General features: G+C 39.2%; 1 protein-coding gene across 1 annotated transcript in view; it reads right to left on the bottom strand.

Annotated features, from left to right (window-relative positions):
- Nucleotides 1-20387, bottom strand: part of PRKACB (protein kinase cAMP-activated catalytic subunit beta) — a 74610-nt gene that overhangs the window by 53443 nt on the left and 780 nt on the right. The gene's annotated exons all lie outside the window — the stretch shown is intronic.

The raw sequence follows: 20387 nt of genomic DNA, 5'->3' as shown, positions 1-20387 counted from the left end.
TTGTCAATGTTTGTCACCTAAGGGTACTCCCTCGGATACCAAATTATGATGCAGTTCAGACTGCAAAGATAATTAAAGTTCCTTTATCATGTTTTGTTAAATACCGATATCATCTCTGCAGTGCTGCTTGTCATTGGTATTTTTCTCTTTGTAACTCTCAGACTGAGTTACTACAAATGGCAATTACACAGATTTACGCTCAAAAGCCAAAGACAATTAGCGTACAACACAACTGCATACTCAGATGCAACTATGAAACCAACCAGTTCAGGGACATTTCATCTGCTCTCCTTAGTTATCAGTCTTATTTTACAGCTGCCTTTCAGCCTAGAAAATACTAAAATTCTTCACTGTCTTGAAGGTTGTCTCTTCTTTATTCATTTTTATGACTATGATAATTTGGTGAGGTGAGATCCTGCTAGAAAAGTCTTAACATTTCACTTGGGCTACATGCAGTGGAGATAGAGACCCCAACCGACCATTACAAAAGAAATACTAACTTATACATAACTTTTGAGTCATAACTCCATGATTACAGGGTAAGAAATGTTTGCTTTCTGTTAGTCAATATATTTTAAATAAGAGATATTTAATACATTTTGAAAAGCTTATATTCAACACCGAAGAAGTAATTGTTATAAGCTCACAGCGAGAACATTTACCAAAAAAAAAAAAAAAGCACAGTACAATTCTGAGCCCATGACTTACAGCGTACATCTCATTTTCCTCTGCAAAATCAGAACACTTTCAGGACTGAAATGAAGAAGATGGAGTCTCCCCAGCTTGCTCATTTTGAAAAAGGATTTACACAATTCACCTGAGTTTTATTTCAGTTTTTCTGATTAATAAACATAAAAGCCTTGAAACATGGCCAGAAAGACCAATGGCTAATACAGGACCCCATTAGGAGGCACTTTACCCAGAAATACATAGGAATCCTGCTCTGCGATCGAAGCCAAAAGTTTGCAAAGTACTTTTCCAGAGTCCATTTAGATTTAAAAATAGATAAGTAGTATTATGATACAGCAGTCACATGTGGTACATTTGATCTATTTTGAGCTAAAATTAATAAGCACTTTGAGAACGTGAAGTAAATTGATATACTAATTGCCATAAAATAAGGTATAGTTTTCTCTCTGTAACAGACTTGCCAATTTAAATGCACGACTGGGGAAAAATGAAGATACACATTATTTTAAGTTACTGTAAGTGCTACTGTAAGCCTATAGTAATTAAAAGAAGTCACTTTGCTGTATTGCTGTATGCCTAAGCCTTCTAAAAAGTTAATTGTTTAATAAATATTTGCCCTTCGTTGCCAGTTTTCAGAAGAAAGGTGCTTAACTGTGCCAACTAGTTTTAAAAAGCTAATTCTTTCCTAAAAAGCTGTACTTTCCCTATCAGAAATTCAGAAATGGTTAAAAGCAATAGGGCTTTTAAGCCTGATTGCATTTGCCTCTGCCTTGTTTTTCTGGAACATCGCAACTGAGAAGTAAGGATTTAGACAATCATATGACTCCCAAGTTTAACAGCCCAGATTTTCAGTGCATCAAGCCTAAGCAGGAAGGTCAACAAATACTGTGGTTTGACCTCAGATAAGAGCCAAATCGTGTCTACAAACAATTTTCATTCTGTGATACCATAGCCTGACACATTTGTTATTCTTACAAAACAGAGACAGGTGGGCTTTAATGGGGTTTTGAAGAGTACTTCTGAGTTTAGCAAAAGAACTTCCCAATAGTTCCAGCAAGCAAAGGCTTATCACCAGTACCTCTTGTCTTCTCACGATCCCAAATCTTCTTTTTTAAACTTGGGGTAATATATATACACCAATTGATGTCTTCTCAAATTTTCAAATAAATTCCTCCAACTTGAGCATAAAAACATATAAGCTACAAAATTTGCCACTGAAAAAGCTGCTGTATTAGCCCTTAGCTTTACTCTGCATTTGATAAATAAGCAGAAATTCAACTGGCATTTGATAAAGTAAACTAATCCACTATGAACCTACTGTCATATTAATTATGAATATTTTTGAATAGAGACAATAACCGACTAGTAAAAGTTACTGCCTTTTCGTAGGAAGATATTTACAGATCAAACTGTATAAACAAGTACTTGCCTGTGTAACTTATTTCAAACAGAACACTATGTTTTAAAAACTTTATATTTCATATTTCAGTATTCAAAAGCATAAAAAAGTCAGAATTAGCATAATTTTAGTAACCGCAGCATGGCCCTCTTTTACAAATGCTTTGTAACAGACACAGCCATGTATTCATCTTTGATACCTCCTGCAGCCCAGCACACTGAGCTGCCCTGGCAGTCATTCAGGATAGGCGGTGAACGAGCTGTATCTGCAGGGCTCCTTTGTGCAGGGTGGAGAGACCTACACAACCCTGAGAAGCAGCAGGGCACGCTGGTGATGAAGGCTACTGAATGCCATCCTTGAGGAGCGGACACTATCCCTGCTCTGTGACAAGTTCCTTAAGCGATTCTATTTCCGCCGCACGTACTGCTGCTTTTCTATCCCCTGTGATGACCAAACAGTATTTGGGCGCCCCATTTCACAAAGAAGAAGAAACAATAGTAACTGCCACAGAAATCCACATAAACAGCACCTGAACACCAGAGGATTTCATGTATTAGGTACCCCAAGAAATAAAGCCCTTATCACATCAAGCAGGGCTCCCTAACTAAAGGGAAACATTTTGCCTTCATCTCTTTGTGCTTAGCTCCCTATTTGTAAAATGGGAACAAGAAAACCACCTCATTTAGCAGGATGTCGTAAAGGTAATCTCAGAGTTTGCAAAACAGTTGTACACCAGGATAATGATTTCTGTAAAAATCTCCCAAGGAGAAGAATAATGTGAAGCAAATAAGGCAGACAGACATGCACTGAAAATCGTAAATAACAGATAAATAATACTTGCTTAATGAGTACTGCTGAATGCCCTGTGCACCGAAAAGTCGCAAGACCCTTTGGGGTGGGGGGAAGAAGGAGCATATAATAATACCATTTTCTTTCTTAAAACACATAGGTGCAAAGGAGCTAAAATACAGTCACCCAGGTAATTTTAATTCTGCATTTCCTGCCTTTTAAAATCTGATTTTGCAATATTACTATGTTTTCTTTCTTATTTTGATTACAGAAACAGAGGGGTTTTTTAAAAAGAAACCTAAAAGCCAAGTATCACCTTGTGACATCATCTAGATTAAGACGTGGTTCATCAGCACGCCCCCCCATAAACTCTTCTCACATCAGCTAGTCTCTCTCTCAGAAAAGTTTTCAAACAAGTTTTCACGCAAATTTTGAAAATACTAGGTTCCTTTCACATTTCTGATGACAAACAGTTCTACTGATCTCCTTGCCTTCTTTTCAGATTTCCTCCTAATCCTTACATTGACCTTACCTGCACTATGGTTCTGAACGGCACCCAATACACCTACAGTCACAGATACAGAATCTTACCATTCCCTAACTCATAAAAAACACAGGAATAAAACTAAAGTTGTAGCACACCAGGTTAAAACGGCTGTAATGTCAAAACTGGTAAGATTTCAAGGCTACTTGAACATTCCACTTTATAACACAATGAAGGAAGTTGGTCCGATACTGCACTGAAGAATTATCTTCTGTTCCACAAAGTGATTAGAAAGGTAAGAACAAACAGAGGTATGATACTGGCTTTATTTGCCCAAGCAAGGAATCCTCCAGTTGTTATTAGAGTTCTATGCCCATAAAAGTTCATTTTTAAGCTGACTCTTTATTCACGGACAATAAAGGTCTGACAGAACTGGAAGAGCTGCACCAGAATTTTTTAAAGCTTATGAACTTATATCAGAATTGCAAATTTTCTTAGCAGCAAGAAAGCACCAGTTTTGCAAAATAAACTGACACACTGCATACCTGGTGGCACATGATCACAAATTCTGAGAACCAGTTTCTATAGAGAAAGCATATATTGGTATTTAACTGCCCAGGAGAGGAAATCAGTTGGAAATTAACGTTTTAGCTTGTCGATATAAATAATAAACTGTAAATGAAAAGCAAATACGTATGACTTGGTAGTAGAGCAAAATAATCTTCAGGACAGTACGTATCATTGCAGCTCTAAGTCAGTCAAGAAAGAAAAAACCCTGCTGCTTCCAGAAATGCATATTGCTACTTGACCTGAGCTGGTTACCTGTATCCATCATCCACTCACCACTTGAATAGAAATAGGCGAGAGGCTGCTCTCAGCAGATTATCTTGACTCAATCTTGGGTATTTACAAAGAATGTAGAAAAGCCTACCTCTACAAGGAAGAAATGAACCTGAGAAGTCCATAATAAGGCTTCTTTAGCCACGTTCAGCCAAAAAATACCTTGCTACATTTTTCACAGACCATGTTCCACTGTTTGCTCAAACTGTGTCTGGGGCTTTCTTGCTGTGTCTTTGATTCCCCGCTCAGAAACACACATACACGCATCTTTACCAAATTATATATCAAGGTACACTCCTCAAGTGCTATGGTGGTTCTTCCTGAAATATTTTACCAGTGTGCTGCCTTTTGTTTTATTTTTTTATTTGAAAACATTAATTTGAGTTTTGGTGGATTTTGTTGTTTTACGTACCAAGAATAGTAAAGCTGCATTTCCATCCTTCACTTTCACTAAAAATTTACCCAACGTGTAACACCACAAATGGGATAGCAAGAAAGGGCAGCAAAAGAAACGTATCTCCAAAGGGTTTGAATAATCCTGTTCTTACCAGGCAAAGACACTGAAAACCACACTGAACTAATGTCATCTTTAAGCCAAGCAAATTTTAACTAATATCTAGCAGTTAAAAATAGTAAAATGCAAAGTTTTTAATCTAAAATAGACACCAATGTTCACTACCTGAAACATCCCTATTCTCCTGAAATATGAGATAAAAATACCTTCTTGAAACACAAAGAGTTAAAAAGCACCCTATGACACCTCGATTCAACAAGATGTACATGTCTTCGCTTTCTAAAAGTGGAAATGTCTTTCCCATTACCTGAATAGCTGCAGGATTTGAGGGGTAAAGTTCAGAAAGCATGACAATCTTGGCTGCCTGCGGTAATTCTTGATCTTAGAAGACAAAAGACAAAACAGAGACAGCCGTATGGTGTATAAACACCTGTTGGAAGGAAAGACACATCCCCAAACTCAACATACTTTCTTTTTAGTGAGAGTACTAATAGTGCTTGTGTTTTAAATCACTTGATGTAAAGAACTTAACAGAAAATACTCTTCAAGAAATACGATATTAATATTTTTGATGTTGCTACATGTACTAAAATAGAAACACTGAATTAAGGCAAACTGTCTCGATACTTAAAATTTTTTTTCCGTTCCTAGACTCTCTTTGTTAGTAAGTCACCAAGTAGCACTGCCTCATGCAACCTGAAATACTGAAAATGTTATACTTACATTATCTAACAGAACACCAGAATACCTGACTTCATTGTAAGAAGCTTTTTAGTTTCTTACAGTGAAAATGACTTCTTAAAAATGCTTTTGTTAGGGGGCCAAAACATTCACTGAGGTAAGAAAAAAAATTCATTGTACCATACAGTATGAACAAGTGCTAATAGAAGAAAAGCAGATCCCTTACCTCTTAATTAAATAATTTTTTTAAAGAATCAACTTTGGGCATAAACGTTCAATTTTTTTCCACCCTTAACCAGGCACCTGAAGTACTAAATGTAACTACCTCACCACCACGACCAGACTGCCAATGATTTATGGCCTAGTTACAGGGAGGTTACCTATATACCTTTATCTTCTGATCAAAATTACTGCTGCTTGGAATAGTAGTATCATCCACACATTCTGAGATTCAAATGAAAAAATAAGACATTTCTATGAGAGTATAAATGTTTCAAATACACTTCATTTTCCTTTTATAGAAATGGATAAAACAAATATACCTGATTTAAAAACCCCTGCAACATATTAAAAGACCTTCCCTTGAAACGGGCTTATTATTTTGGTTGCTTTGGCAAAAACAATGACTAAGATGTGAATGGAACAACAACTGGCCATCATCTCCACTCTTCCGTGCTTTTACTTGAAAAAAGTTAAACTGATCTCTGATTTCCTGTAGTATCTCACATAACTTTACAGAACATTAATGTGTTGCAGATTTTAAAATTACTAATACATGAATGCTATAAGCTGTAAACTGTTGATATATTAACTAGCATTTCTTCCCATTTTCTAACTTCAACTTGAATGTATCACTCACCATCATCGTATTTGTCAAAACACAATAAAATGTTTACAAGCAACGATCTTAGACCATAATTATATTTGTTGTAATAAAAGTGTTATCCTTCTCCTCACTTTCTCTAACCTGAAAAATCACAAAGAGGTGGGGTGGTGGTGGTGGAAATTTACTCTTCCCCTTGTTCACAGATTTTCCTTCAGTTATTAAGTGAATTCCACCTCTGCATACAGCATATGCATACCACAATAGAAAGAAGCTATAAATATTAAGCTACTATTATGACTACATTTTTGCCTTCTTAAATTGTAACAACTTGAAGGACCAGATTTACATCTGCTTGTACATCATCTTCCAAAACTGTTCTAATTTTGCTGTCCCTTCTTAAATACTATCACCACCGAAGAAGTACTTGAGCAGAACAATTAGCTGGAAGTACTCTTTAAACAGCAACAACGCCTAATTCTAAGCACGGTATTTCAGTACTTCACATAGCAGCCCTCTAAGTTCAGTTCTAAATTATCCAACGCTGGGACAATTAAGCTGTGTTTAGACCACAAAACCACACCACTAAGAACAGACATCTATAAAAATGAAGTATTGTTTTCGTTTGTGGTTCCGGATTGTCTCCTATCAAAGGATACTGCAGAGCTGCTGCTGCTGCAGCAGACAAGTAGTTATGAATTGGATAACCCTCCTCCAAATACACAAAGAAACAAGAACCTCCCAAACAGTAACACATGTCAGCAGCATCCACAATTTAATCTTTCATGAGAAAATATGCTCTGCCGTATGATGAAACACCAGAAAAATATTTAATGGCACCTTATATTCAATAGTCTTGATGTAACTGCAAATTGGGAGATTTACTGTTTCATCATATTCTTGGAGCACAAGGTCCAATGGCCTCTTGTCAGCGAGGAAGTGAGAGTCCCAAAGAAGAGTAACATTAAGAGATTTGCATAACAGAGGATGATCAGACCTTTTTTCTACCACATCCAGAAGTTAATGCTCCTTATTACCAGTAAATAAAAATTGGGCTTTTACAGGTGTCAGCAGGGTTGTTGGGGTTTTTTGTTGTTGTGGGGTGGTGGTTTTTTTCATATACACATGTATTTTTTAACCACAGTACACTGGTGTACTTCTGTATTTTGGAAGAGGAAAAATATTCCTCATGCTATAATGCTATTGTTGCTACCTATATCGTTAGTAAATACTTAATAGAGACTAATAATACTATTTCTTTATTCTCGTGCACCTTCCTTCTTCAGTGTTTACTACTACTACTCAGAAAACTGCCAATATTGTGTCCGACACCCATAGTACTCCATATATTCTGTCTTTTGCAACTGCAGCATACATTTTCCCCAAACTCACTAAATGTCTCTTTTTTCATGATTAAATGTACATTCAACAAGAAATCAAAACTGCTTTTCATAAAACTCTTGCCCTCTTCAGGCTATCCAACCACCACCGTGTCATCTGAGAGAAATCTGAAATCTCACCACTGCTCTGTTTCTTATAAATGTACCTGATCTCTGTTCTCTCCTCCCCAGCTTGCAGTCACTTTCTATAAACCCCTCTCAAGTGCTGCACAAGCAACAATCTAAAGCTCAACAGACTTGCTTTGCTACTCAGCTTCTCAATAACATGTCATAGAATCACAGAGTACCAGGCTGGAAGGGACTTCAAGGACCACCCAGTTCAACCTTTCATGGCAAAAGCACGGTCTAGACAAGATGGCCCAGCACCCTGTCCAGCCAAATCTTACAAGTGTCCAATGCTAGGGAATCCACCACTTCCCTGGGGAGATTATTCCAATGGCTGATTGTTCTCACTGTGACAAATTTTCTTCTTGTGTCCAAGTCCAAAGGGACCGTGTGTGAAAGGCTTGCATTTATATGCCTTCCACACTTAACATCTACTACTCTATTTTCCCAGCCACTGCATTTTGGGTTAGCGCTCTTAACAAGACGACTGGCAGCAGAACAAGTAAGTTTGTATGTATTAGTGGAAATGAATGAGTCAATTTAGTTGGTGGAGAAAATTACAACGTTCTGAATAGAACTGCGGAAAACCAGCCAACTACTATTTTCTGTTTGGGATTATTTTCACACAAAGAAAGGCAGAACTACCACAAGGTATCTTTTGAAAAAAGGGGGCAATAAATCTACATACTTTATTTCCACTTTAAATGAAAAACACACCCTGCAGAAAATCTGTATCTTCACCATTAAGTAGAAAATTCAGTTCAACTGCAGAAAAGGTAAATGCAGAAGATGCCTTAATTCTTCTTGTTGAAGACCATACTAAATTTGCAGTGCTTATACCTCTAGCCTTACTGTATCATTTAGGCCAGCTTCCATATCTGGTTCTTTCACATCTCATTGTGCTGCTGCACAGACCTTCATGTCTCTTCTTCCTTCTGTTACTCCCTACTCACATGCTGTATCTAAAATGAGTGTGTATGTATTAGTCATCTTCCAGTTTTATTTGTCCTAACAAAAACTTGAGTACATTCTGGAGTAATTGAAAATATGAAGAGGAAGGCTGGTGATTCTTTCGATAACTTTGTCAAAATAAATTTTGCTCTAACAACCATGAGGGCAATCACATTTAACAGAACTAAAATGTCACAAATACCATTTCAGTCTCGGTAGTAAGCAAAAATGGGACAACTTTTGCTGATAGTATTTGAGAATAGCATGGTGATGCGTATCGTTACAGAAGTCCGTCAGCAGCATCTCTGGTTGAAGGGAAGGTTCCAACGAGCCCCTCAAATTAAAAACCGCCTTAGGTTAACAAATCTAAAAGTTTAGATCAACACTGTGTGACACTAGCATTTTTTCCTTCCCTTCAGCAAATGCTTAACACCTTTTCTTCAGTGGCAAAATCTACTTACAACGTTTCACCCTTTCTCTCACATCCTTCATTTATATCCGTCCAACACAAGGCAGGGCCATATTTTAAGAGAGGTCACTGAAATTAATGGGTTAAAACAGCAGAGCAAGGGTTTTAACCATTGAGGACTGCTCTGAAGGGTCACCAAAAACAGCTGTATCAGCACAGGGGGAGCAGAAAGTTGTAGCTGCGAGCAGAGCAGCAAGAGCAATCAGGGCAGGAATTTTTCAAGTCAGCTTTAATGCCAAAGAAAATTGGTCAGGTAACTACTCCGTAAGCAGCAAGTTGAAGAAAGTTTCATAATTATAACCTCAGACCTCAAGCTGGAACCCAATACAGACATGGGGTTTGGGTTATTTTTGTTTTGTTTTCTTGAAAAAAAAATCATACCACTGAAAATCCAGTTCTACTCTGAAAACACAGCTCTTGCCCAGCAGAAACTATAAAATCGCTTCTAAAAGAGGTCCTGAAAAACCATTCTAAGTAATATCAACAATTAATCGTGGCTATAACTGATTTAGAAATTCAACCAAATCATCACACAACACTGTCCTATGGTTGAAAAGCACAACAGTTATTTAGCTAAATCATGGTCTATATTCCTGCTATCAATTATGTAGCAAATGCTTTTCTTTATTAAAGGCATAGTTTCAAGCATCTGCTTAAAAAAAAACCAGCAAATTAAAAACCACCAAAAACCCCAACTCTTCTGAAGAGAACAACTTTATAATATCAGTTTAGCTCCTGAGAATAACAAGCTTCTAAAGACACCATCCATAAAAAAAAAAAAAAATAACCTGTTTGAAGGTACACAAGTAGCACCTACAATTATCATGATAAAAAGATCAGACAAGAAGTACCGCTTCGGTACAGAAAACAATGGACTTCGGTGCAATGTAAAAGTGTCTTACGTCAGACTACAGGAAAACACAGCCACGGGCTGCTAGGAATACCGCTGAATGCACAGAGAAGATTAGCGCACAAAGTAGATAAACAAGGGGCTTGCCGTAACAGGTATCAATGGAAAATACTAAAGGTGGCTGAAACTATACAGCACGCCAAGTATACCTGGCATCTGTGGCAGAACCAAAAAGTGGAATGTGGCTGCGGGTATCTGGCATGAAGCTCATCACCGGTGCCCTGACCTGCAATGCCACCCTTACAGCAACAGCGTAACTCCCCGGTTACAAGACCGAGGGAACTGTAACACTGGCAGAAGATCATTGTCCCTGTGATACACACATACCTACCCACACGGTATTTCAGTCGGCTTCATGACATCCAGTTCACCTGCACACCTCGTCTTGGAAAATTCCACTATGCACTCTTACCTCACTTCCTCACCCTTGCCCTGCCCAGACAGCAGGGGACAGCATCTGCTGCCATCAGAAGAGGCAGGGCGCCAGGGGCGCTGGCTTGTACTCTGGGCTAAATCCAGAGCCCAGCCAGGAAAAATACTTCAAAGAGATGGGCACATCCACACCGCTGTTCATGGCGTCCCAAGAGCCTAGCTCCCTCTGGGATAAGGTGGAACACACATATGTGCCATGGCCCGAGTGGGACAAATGGCAACCCCTCCTCTAGCTTCTCCAAAACATCTTATTAAGATGCTCTTCGCTCACCTTTATATTTACACACTTCCCTTCTAAGGCTCTTTGTGATGCAGGATCTCTTAATCAACTCCTGCATCTAGAAGGAAGAAGCTTCACAGGATGGCCCTGACACCCACAGCATCTACTTCCACCTCCTCAGGCAGAGCATCTCTGGCCAGCGCTCATCAGCTCCCTCTCCCAGGACAGAGAACGCGAACAAGACCCAGACTATAGTCTGCTCAGTGCTCCCTCTGGCTCCCTATTTTTACATTTCTTGACCCATGCTCCTCTTCCCTTTACCAGCTGTTGTCCGGTTTCTCTCCATTCTCTTTTGCTGTAGTTCCTCATTCTCAAGGAGGGCTCTAACGTTTTATTAGGAATAAATTGTTATCTGTCCCTAAGGAAAAAGCCAATAGAAACAGCAACTTGACGCGGCAACTTAAGAGCAAGAACAGGGCAAGCATAGGACACTTTGCACTTCCCATGCCACGCACAATTTTACAGATCATACCTTCTACCTGTTCTAGACAGAAGGGATGTCACTTAAATAGTAATTCTGCGTACAGAAATCATTCAGTCCCTTTTGCCATCCTTGCCAACCTTTTCCTGAGCATTCACCTTAGATGCAACATGTTTGATATGTTTGTTACCTACAAATGGTAACAAATGTTACTCCGTGATGAAAACAAAAGGAGAGAAAAACAACTATTGACACATTAAATTTCAAGAATGTTCTACCTTGTAGCTCAATATAAAAAAAAACTAAGTTAATAAGTAAGTGAAATAAGTTCTGCACTTTAAAACTAAAGGAGTAGTTGGATAATGGCGTAGGTAGAATCGAAAGACCAATCTTTGGGCAGAAAGCGTGTCAAAACAATAGACAAAATTTAGATAGAAATTGAACTCTTCTTAGCTATTAGAGCAGTCTGTGTGAAAAACTGAAGCTAATTTTGTTTTCGTGCCAGTTTTGCATCTGATCATTAGTCCTCAAGAAATTCAAAGAAAAAAAATCTGCTGATTTGCAAAAGAACCATCAGACACCTTAAGAACCATCACAAAGCACCACACACCTGAACCTCCCAGGCATTCCACATCCCATGAAGCTGCTGTAGGCTTACACTAATTGCAAAGCTTATTTGTTTTGCACTTTGATATTCATATAGGCCATTAAATTAAGCTAAATGGTTTAGCACCTTATTTCACACAAACAAGTACCACTAAAATGTACGGGTTTTTTAAGCCAACTGGACAGAAACCAGCTTGACCACAGGATGCACTGTTGCAGTCTGCTGCTTTAGGGTGTTTAACCCGGAAATCCCAGAGCCGAGTACCAGTGCTGGGATCTGCAGTGCATGCACAGCCTTGGGTTTCAACGAAACCACCCCTCCACTTCTCATTGCACAAGCTCTCACAAGGACCAAACGTATGACGGAAGCACTGAATTTTTCAAAACTGCCTGATACAAAATAGTCCTTGACAAGTCAATGAAAACTTATCTCCTTACATCATAATGATACCGTTTAGAAGGAAATACTAGGATCTTTCGAATTGGTTTGGCATGATTTTAGCTGTGTAATGCTTTTTCTCTCTCCCTCTCTCACCACCTACCCTGTTTTTCAATGAGAAACCCTGATTAAAACCTCCAGGCTCCACATTAATCTATGGATCAGTTAATAAAATGCTTGAATACAGGTAATTTGCATTTAAAACTTTGTCTTAATGATAGACTTTAGTGCAGTTAAGTCACATTTTTCCCCTGTGCAAAGTAGGGCTAGATTATCATATGCTTAACAATTAGAATTTAAATATACAATAAACCTATTACTGTTACCTGCTACAAGACAAACAAAGAATTTCAAACTGCTTAATATCATAGTAATCAAAACTAAGCTTAATTACTATTACAATGCACCTGCTGATGTATCTGAGTACATACACCCTTAATTATGTCATTTCACGAGAGGGAAGAGCAAACAGATTCTGGGCACAGGCAAAATAACAATCTTTTTTATCTTTGAAGTTTCCTTCTTCGTGCCAGAAATGCAGTTTCCTTTGTTTTAATTTCTTGAATCACACCGCAGCTGTGGAAGCCTGTGGGTTTACAGACAAGTGCTAACAGCAAGTGCAGTAGGTTAACAAGTACATACTTGCTGGAAGCAGCTTGAATGAAATAAAACAAAGTTCCTGATGTCCTCTGTTTAAACATTATAGTATTTTAACGAAAGGATAAAAGTTAACAAGAGGCAGAGGGATAACAAAACTAACCCTTACCTTTACAAATCACCCAGCAGATTAGATATTCATTCCTCTAACAATGTGTTGAAGGAGGATTTTCTATGCTTGGTTTTAACATCACAGGTAAGATATCTTACTATTTCAGTGTTAGTCTATCACACAGATACTGTATCTCTCAGAAGAAACAGTCAGTGCAAAGTAGGACAGTAGTTCTCTGCCCTTCCTATGGAAAGAACTTGGCTCAAAATACTCGTCAGGCTTTCTCTGGTAGAGAACAGCTATGTCATGGAAAAGATTTTTGCTTTCTCAGAGCCTGGAGGTCCATTTATCTCTAACATGCAGAGTGTATTTATAAACCTCTGATTTTCCGAAAGATTTTCTAAAACCCTCAAAACTATGTTTGGTCTAAAGTCATAAAAACTGTAGCTTAAAAAAAAAAAAAACACAACCAAAATGCAAAACAAACACAAACCCCGCCCCCCAAACAACACACCACCAAAACAAAACCCCAAACAACACGGTGTTTCCACACCTTTACTACATGTTAAGCAACCCGCAGTTAGCCCAACCCTTACTATATGTGTATCTAGGAATATATACCAGAACTCATTATATCACAAGCTAGCAAGCCCTCTGTGATTACAGATTAACTCCTCTAGGCAGGGAATAGTAGAAAATAGTTTAATGAATGAATGAAATAAAAACTTCAGTACATTTCTCAGTTTGAATATCAAATTGGCAAAGAGAACTGAAATTAAATCAAAATGAAAAAATAAACAAAAAACCTCTTCTAAAATATTATTGTCTTAAAGATCCATATGGTAAGCTTGGAGATGGAAAGAAGCAATGTTCTGCTACGTTTTTATCTTCATGTAACTCTAAAAGCTTGAAAAAGCAAAGTCCAACCACTAGGTGCTAACATCTCTCAATAAAAACTCCAAGCCTTGAAGTAATTCATTATATGAACAAAGGCAGATGGGAAAAGGGTAGTTTGGAGCAATCATTTTTCCAAGAAGTTAGCAGGGTGAGGTCTGAGGAAACAGCATGTTGAGTTAATCTAAGAGCTCAATGCTAAGGGAAGAGACTCCTTTTTCTTACCACCTCACCATTTGATTGCCAACAGTGCTTTCATCGCTTCCTTTGAATCTGTCTGTTACCATCTGACACCTCAGTGAATTGATTTGGCATGCAAAATAATTATAGATAGCCCACAGGGGTAAAACACACATAGTTTTCTGCCTAAGTAGAACAGCTTATCAATGGATGGGAAAAACACTAGAATTGTGACCCAGGAAGGGTCTAGGAATAAAAATGTTTTTTTCAGCAGTACAAGCCACCAGACAGGCTCAGCTGTTTTGTGAAACCTTTCTCTTAGTGGATGTTATTCTGCTGTGACGCTGAAGAAAAAGCAAACAGGATGCCAAAGGCTCAGCCGAGCACCGAAGGGACTGTTGTCTACTGGTGCTGACCCCAAACACCACAGGCAGGGCTACCCCATTATCTTCCTTCTGGCCCCCTGCATAGCAGCATCTACAAATGTACCTTCAAATTGCTTTATCCAGATTCTCCTGCTACATGGACTACTAGTCTCACTTTCATCTTTTATTTCCCATCTGTCTGTGTTCACCTTATTATCCAAAACAGAACACGTGGGTTTCGGAGAATAAATTGTCTGTTTTGTGTTTATGCAAACAAAATGGGGTCCTGATTCACGACTTGGCCTCCTGAACACCAGAATAACACAAATAAATAAAATTACACAGAGGAATGTGTGCAATCCTTTCCCAACCACACCAGGGGGAAAAGGCCGGGGCGGGGGGGTGGGGGGGGAAGGGGTGATTTTATCTTTTACTCTCCTAAGACAACACACTTCTCACTCACCTCCTCACAGCTCCACTGCTACTTTATTCTCTCTCCCATTCACCAGGCAGCACTTCTACCTTACAGCGTAGAAACCGTGTATGGTAGGAAAAGCCTTGCAGTACAGCCTGAGACCACAGCGCCACAGCTCTCCTTTTGGCAACAGCCGTAGGTCAGGCAGCCCCTATTTTGCGCCTGCTATCCAGTCTCACCTCTGTGCCACCTGCACTGGTACAACTGTGAGCGTAGCTGCAGTGAACTGGATCAGGGAGCCGATCCAGGTTAACTGAAGTCTCTTCTGCTTTCCCTTTTCTGCAGGGTTATTTTTAACCTAGATCAATCTCAAATTCAGTTCACCTTGTTGTCTCATAAATAGTTGCTCCAGCACACTTGAGGGCACAGAGGCAGGAAAAAGAGTGGCAGGGGACAGAAAAGCAGAACTGTAACTGGAAGAAATGCTTATGAAATAACACTTTGCACCTGTAATAAAGGCAAAGCTTGAGAGCAGCACTGCAGGGCAGGCTCTGCCAGGTTCTAGCCCTAAGATTCACAAGTTTATAAGAACAAAATCCCACTGGCTCGAGGTTCCTAACACTGAAAACTCTGCAAGCTTAATGACCAGAAGCACTGATTAAAAAAATACATTCTACTTGGATCTGATCCGGAACCCACCTGCAGTGTAGCAGAGACAATATCCTTTATTAAACTAACTGCTGCAGTTTAAGAAAAAAAAAGTTTCTGGGCAAACAAGCCCTTCATGATGTCTATAGTAAGGATGCAGGCAGAACACTCCAAGTCTGACAGCCATCCAAAGGCCTTTCCACAGCTCTGTCCAAAGGAGAGAGGTGTCAGTACGGAAGAAGTTAACTAACTGGAGAAGACTCGCCAACAGCCTCTTGCACGTGGTGCAGAGCACAACCCTCCACTCAGGCAGGGCAGCCCACAACACTGCAGCGTGTGGTGTTGCGTCCTTATAGTTTTTCCACTTTCTTCTCTCTCCACATTCTGCTTCCTGTACCAATGAGACGGTTAATTTTTGCAGCACAGACACGGTCTTAATTACACTAAGGGACAACGCGAGTGTTGCCAAATATATGAGCAAACTGAGTATTTTTCAATATACTATTTTTGATTATGTTGTTTCTACAAATATGGGTATGTGGGTAAATGAATGAACGCTAAAGAAACCCAGCAACAAGACAGTGCAAGTAATTTAAAATATTCTGTCTTTAAAGCAGCCTGAGTCTGTAACAAAGGCCTAACCACAGCAGCTAAATAGATAAACTACTTTATCACTTGGGGGTCCTTCTGCCCTTTTGTTATACTACCACGTGGCTATCATGTACTGCATGATAGCCTCTCTCTCTGCCAGTCCAAGCTGTGAATAAGCATTTAATTTTTATTTAAAGAAGAATTTTCAGATGGTGCCTCTTCTCAGATGGTACATACTGGTCATCTTACATTGGTGATTCAGCAAAGGAATTTTCAGATATTTCTTCAAGCAGGTAATTATAACTACTTCTGATTTTCAGATAATGGAGTTCCATATTGGTGAAACCTAACTGGTCAATACAAGCTCAAAAATACGAGGCAAGAAGCTTTAAATGCACTGTTTAGAGATGTTTCCATACAATCCATTCCAGCACCACTGGAATATATATTGTTAGTTACTCTTTATGCAATACATACTATAGCTGTTGTTCTAAAATGTGTAAACAAGGCTCCAAAAGCCATCCATTTCAAAATCAGAGAGCATAAACACAAAGAGCAAAAGGAAAAAAAGACAACAGCTGTTGAACAAAACTACACTCGGATCAAAAGCACCGAAACAAGCGTCTCTGGGAAAGTGACAGGGAATCAGCCAGCTTGGAATAGTAACGGACAGGGAGCTTTTCACCTCTGCTTCACCAATTTTAATCTAACCAAGGTCAGCAGTGACAGAGCTTTGCCTCATCTAGTCTTAACAAGAAACAAACTTGTGGTCTTCTTTTGGTCCTCAACGAGTAAATACAGCAGAATGACCCAGCACTGAATGCACACAACAAATAAAGGAAAAAAAAACCACCTCAGTTCTAAGCAACACCCCCTGAGGAGGTTAAAATCTACTGGCAAAGGAAATTAAGAAGGCTGCATCTTCCTGTCAAGCACAAAGGAGCACTACTTACAGAATAATTGTAACAGTTAAAAAGAGAAGAATTGGCTATAATAGGAACTCTGTCATACTGAAGATACTGTAGTGGGAACACTTTGAGGAGGAGGAAGAGTGAATGAACATAAAACTCACATGCAGGATACACACCACACATGCTGTACTTGGCTATTTAAAGACCACAGAAGTCAAAGTTAGTAAAGTCACGTCAGATTAATAAATTCCTCATGCACTGGAAGCTGGAGACCTGGCTACCAGGTAAGGAAATACGTGTGCAGAATTATGTTTTGAAAATCACATATAGTTTAATTTTAAACATACATTTTGACAGCAACTTACTACCACAACATATTGCTACAGAAAAAGCAGCAAGGACCATCTGAATCCTGGCTAACACAACTCAGAAGCCAAACCTTGGAAGAAGAGGAAGTATACCAATCTTCCGGTCACCAAAGAGTTTCTGAATCACCTCTTCTCTAATCCAGTTTGGCGATTAAAAAGAAAGAAACAGACAATATCACAGCTAAGTATGCCTGAATCCAAGGGGGGGGACAGACCCCAAGTCCAAACAAAACACTAAGTGAGATTACTACTAATTTCTAAACAATTTCTTGCTATCACATATGACATTACTTGGCATATCTAAAGGGGCAAATAATTCAGAGCCATACATAGTAATTACTTCAAAAATCTGCATTATTGGGTTATCCAAAGGAAAAAAAAGAAACAAAACCAACAAAACTTTCTACAAACTTTACAGTTTGCAGGGCTGCCATATACTTCTGTTGAGAAAATAGTCCTAGTGAAGTTAAAACATTCCTGTTTCATGTAAAATGAATAATGATCGTGAAAGTAACAGATCCATTTACTGGATTAAAAAAATACTATGTGACCTTTTTTAAACTCAGAGACATGTTGCAGTTATGTTTCTTTCACGCTGTGTGCTACTTTAACAAATGATTCCAAGACAATGAATATTAATAAAGCTAACATTTTCCTACATTAATTGCAACAAGTTAAGGTAGACTCATTGTCACCTTTTTTTTAAAAACAAAAAGTAATTTACCAGATGTTGAGATTTTAAACTCATAGGTTGCAAAAGAAGTTCTCTCAACTACTGTAAATTGAACAGGAACAGCTGAAAAAAAACCAAACCCTGAACAATGAAGTGAATAAATATATGAATATTAGGATGAGGGATCAAACTTTTAAGACAACTGACAATTGTGTCTCCTCAGATTTCAAATCTAAAAGACCCTCAGATTTCAGAGGCTGCCATGCCTGCGGGAAACAACAAACCCATCTACAACAGGTACAGACCCCTTAAACTTCTCTTTAGCGAAGGATGACTTTTTGGTCTTCCAAATCAAAATCCACTGTATATCAGGAGAACCTGGAACGGAAGGGCATAGAAAGCAAGCCCTAACAGACCCCACTGAAGCTTTCCATCTTCTGTATGTACACACACACGTATACTGCCCTCCCTGCTAGGCAAGCCTGATTCACTTTTTTGGTGGCTAAGCTTATGAAACTTAACCAGCATTCAGATTTCATTCACCCGCAACTTCTGCCTAGAAGTACTGTGAAACGTTTGCTCCCTTCTTCTACTGGTGTTCGCATACAAGTGGCGTTGTTCCTCTTGACAGCCCGAGCAAAGTAAGTACTGAAGGTATTTGAATATGCATGGAAAGCTACAACAAACAAGGAGAATATAAGGGCCACGGTTAGGTGAACAGCATTGACTGTGCTGACCACAGACAGTGAAAGAGGTCTCAAATTACACTTCATGAACTAGTAAGCATAGTTATCAGTGGAAGCTGCGTTACCCTTCATTGTTCTTTCTGGGACCTTAGCACGTCCTTGATCCACACAATACCATACGCTCCATGCGTGGACCAAGGACATGACATCACTTTTACAAGTCAAACCTGGGTATTTTTCTGTTATCACTTCAACAACTTCATTTTCAATGTCCTGAAGTTTGGAATATGTACTGCTGACAACTTACACTTAATACATAGAACAGGAAAACTGGCCCAACAATGCAAATATGTAAGAAATATTAAAGCCCCATCACATTTCACGTTTCTATAGTTTCTGTGTATCATATGAATAGATTACACATCAACTTTCACTGCCAGTAAACCAAATATTGCTTCTAATAATATATTATGTGTATAGTATTCATATACTATTGATCTCCACAGTAAGTGAATCCTGGTCTTTCCCAGTAGTATGTCAATGATGATCAATTTCTCCTCCTAGTTAGAGAAGCTGTATTGTTACAGAGCTTTCTTATGCTAAATATACTGAGCAGTTGAACACGACATCTCCAGCATTTCATTTTTAAGCTCTAACAAAGGGATAGAGAGGAGTTCTGAAGCAAACTCCTTCATCAACTTTAAAAAAATCACTGTATTTGGTAATATGAGAAAAGAATTAAAATGGAAGTAAACACCATGTGGTGTAGTGTTATTTAAGCACACAGACAAATAGCTATACAGCTCCTATAAAGTACAAAACGCAGTGTTTTGTCATCTGAAGTACTTCAGACCATCCACCCTCTCTCTCTCTCCACACATCTCTCTATAAGTAGGCTAAAATACTTCCTGTCAAAATTAATGCACTCAGCTAAATAAAGTTAAAACCACTAAACAATAACGGTCAAATACTCATACAACATTTGGGCTGTGAAATCTATAATAACGAGATAAGATGCAAGAACTGAAAGGCAGAACCACGCAGCACAGCTGGGTAGGTCAAGCTGAGCCCCAGTCCCACAGCTGGAGACACCCATGCCGATCCCAGGGGAGCCAGAGGAACGAATGCCACGCCGGCCCACGCAGTTGGGTTACCTGGTTCTACCCCTCACCTCAGTAGTAAACACACAAGAAGTAAACGAACTGCAAAACAAAGAAACCCAAAACCCAAAAAGTAACTTCGATGCTTAAACTTATTTCCATTTTAATGACGCCCGTGGAATTTCCAGTAACAAAGGGCATTGTTGCAGGAACACTGAGCTTGCACAACTGGCTGCTCTCCCCGTCTTCTCTCATCCATTGCAAACATACCCAAAGTTTTCTACCAAAAGCAAAGCAAGGAAGTTAACTTACTAAAAATAAAGTCTGGAGGGGAGGGTTCCCCAACAATAGAATCAGCTTTAGATTATTTAAAGATTATGCTGAAATACTTAAGACAGGAAAAAAATAAAAAAACCAAAACAACAGGAAAAACCCAGGGAGCAGCACCCTGCGATGGCAAGTTCAGACCAAGGCTTTTGTCTTCCATTTTACCCAGGGACGAGGAGAGCAGAACGCTCGCACCGGGCGCTGCCCGCGGGGCCGTGCTGCGGGAGCGGGCGGGCCCGGCGGGGTCAGCGGGGCCGCGCCGCCCGGGCAGGCTCGGGAGCTGCTGA

The sequence above is a fragment of the Phalacrocorax carbo genome, chromosome 6 (genome assembly GCF_963921805.1).
Source record: "Phalacrocorax carbo chromosome 6, bPhaCar2.1, whole genome shotgun sequence".
Taxonomy (NCBI): Eukaryota; Metazoa; Chordata; class Aves; order Suliformes; family Phalacrocoracidae; genus Phalacrocorax; species Phalacrocorax carbo.
The sequence above is the reverse complement of the archived record's forward strand: the minus strand, read 5'-3'. Positions and strand labels throughout refer to the sequence as shown.